Source organism: Mus pahari, chromosome 3, assembly GCF_900095145.1.
Source record: "Mus pahari chromosome 3, PAHARI_EIJ_v1.1, whole genome shotgun sequence".
Taxonomy (NCBI): domain Eukaryota; kingdom Metazoa; phylum Chordata; class Mammalia; order Rodentia; family Muridae; genus Mus; species Mus pahari.
Genome location: NC_034592.1, coordinates 20,701,226 through 20,704,091, shown reverse-complemented (window position 1 = coordinate 20,704,091; position 2,866 = coordinate 20,701,226).

The following is a 2,866-nucleotide window of genomic DNA, read 5'->3' as shown; positions in this document are numbered from 1 at the left end:
AACCTAGGTTTTTGCCAGAGGGAAAAAGAGCCAGCCAGGTGACATGGTCATGAAAGAAAGGTCATGAATTAAGTAGCTGATTATAGAGCAAGCTGGTTGGCAGCAGGGCAGGCTTTAACCCCAGCACTTGGGAGGCAGAGACAGGCAGATCTCTGAGAATTCGAGGCCACCTCCGTCTACAGAACAAGTTCCAGGACAGCCAGGGCTACACAGTAAAACAAACCAAAACAAACACAAAAGAATTAAATGTATCTGAGCCGGCGCAGTGGCTTATGTCTGTGATCCTAGTACGTGGGGAGGCGAAGGCCAAAGGACCAAAGTCTTCCTCAGCGACACAGCAAGAAGTCAGCATAAGCTACAGGAAGCCTTGTAATGGCTAAAAACAAACAAACAAAGTTGGGGTTGCATGCATGTGGCACAGACACCCCCCCCCAACACACACCACCACCATCACCACCACCACCACCAACAACAACTCATAAGTCTTTTAAAAACCAGACCAAATCAAAATGAAGGAGGCAAGCGTATGAGGTGAAGTTAGAGTACACACATATGTAATATATGCATTACATACATGTGCTGATTCACCACCTATGATATCTGAGTTTTTTTTTACTGAATACCTAATATTTGATGAGATAACAATAACTCTAAATACAGGCAGTTAGGAAATAAGGATGGGTTTGGAGCCATATGTTAAGAGTTTTTCTTTCTTTTTTGATAAAAGGTCTCTCTGTGTAGCCCTGGCTGGCCTGTAGATCAGATTGGCCTCAAACTCACAGAACCAAGTCTCCCTCTGCCTCCTGAGGGCTGGATTTAAAGAAGCGTGCGACCACCACCCGGCTTCTCTAGTGTTTCTAACTCTTGAAGCAAAATCCGAAGAGTAACAGTTAAATGAGAACACGGCTCACTATAGCTGCAGCTCAGGTATTGGGCTTCTCAGATTTGGTTTCAAGCTAAGAAATGTGGGTTCTACACTGTGGCCACGGGGAGGCAGTAGAACTCAGTTCACCCGACACGGAGGCAGCTTCTGCTGTAGAACTTCACATTTAGAAGGCTCTTTCACAGAACATTTCTACATAGAGTTAGGCAAAGGCAAGGTCAGCCCACTGACTCCGCTGGGTCTATAGCCTTGGAGGCTAGCCAGCATCTGGGGTCTGCCCTCAGCTCTGGGCCTTGGAATCTGCCAGGGATGCATAGGGTAAGGTCCCTGGACTCTGTCTCCTGGGTGTAAAGACAGAATGACAGCATCAGAATGTAACAGAGTGGAATTCGAAGGAGTCCTGTGTGCAATGCTGAATTGCAGCCTGTTTAACACATAATTTGAAGTAGCCGTTCCTAGTATTACTAACAGTGCTAGCTGCCACTTATGCACCAGTTAACAGGTCCGGGTCGATGGCCTGAGCCACACTCCTGCTTTATTTCTTGAATCCTCAGAGCAACTCTGCTAGGTTGTGTGTCTGTCACATACTCAGTTCAAAGCTTGTGCCCTGGATGGTGGGATCTCGAGGAACTGTGGGCATTGAAGTGGTGGGATCCAATGGGAGATTCTTAGTGACTGGGCACACGGTCCCTCCCTTCCTGTCCTCTTTCTCCTCTTCAGTGCTTTGAGATATTTCTGCCCTGATGTCCCCCATCACCAGAGGACAAGTCCGTGGCCACCTGATTTTGTACTTGGATCCTCCCAAACTTAAGTGAATAAAATTACTCATGTTTGTCCCCAGACCTCTCTCTGAAACAGGCTATCTTACAACCCAGTCACCCAGGCTAGCCTTGAGCTACTGAGCCTCTTCCTTTACCTACCAAGCACTGGGATCAAATCCTGCACCTCCATGCCTGGTTTAAACCTTTTCTCTTAATAAAGTTAACAGCCTCGCTTATTGTGTTGTGGCAACACAAGGCTGACTGATAAGGTGGGTACTACTATTACCTCCATTTTACCCACAAAGAAAGAAACAGATTTCTGGGATTAGAGATTATATAAACCCATCAAAGACATACACCCTGCCACAGTGTGAGGCAGAGGGATTGAATATACGTTAGGCATCAGGGCCTCAGCAGTGAACAAAGCAGGCAGAACCCAGGGAACAACTGAGCATTAGGCAGAGACGCCTGACCACGTGGGGGCAGACAGGGAAAGTGGCTGGAGAGAAACCTGATGATGAATCCCAGTGCACTGGCTAAGACAAGAGAAAAGAAGGGGTAGATTTCAGGCAGAGGGAATGGCATGAACGAAGGCTTGAGGGTGGAGGCATAGTCTCCTGGCTTGTTACAAGAAGCAGAAAAGCCAAGGCTGCCGAAGCCCAGGAGAGTGGCCTGAGATGAGTATTAAAGACCACTGACCCAAATGGTTTTCTAGTCGAATTAAGCAAGTTTTATTATATGTGCCATAATATAGCCTATCCAGTGACTGATGGATTTGAGACGATAGCCCTGAACACAAAAGAAATAGGGTTTTTACAGCCCCCTTCCCCCAAAATACAAGGGAAATTTTGGCTATGTAGTGACTTGGCCTGGTCCTGGGATTGGGTTTCGAGCTTCCCATGGGGGCTTTGGTGACTTTTAAGTCAGACATCCTCCTTCATCATCACGTACCAGAATGGAGGGAAGGATAAGGATTAATTAGGGCTCACCTACGGAAGCACTGGAGAGTGAAGCTCTTCCCACTCGGGTGGGAAGGGCGGACAGATCAGAACATTTGTCATCCAGTGGTCTCTGGAAACTTTCACAGACACACTCAGGGCTTTACCCTCCTCTAGGTTGCCTCAGGCCACTCAAGTTGACATCAAGATTAACCACCGCAGTGACCAAGTGGCCTACCTTCTGAGTCTAAAGGTTCAGAACCAGCCTGACTCTACCTTAACAT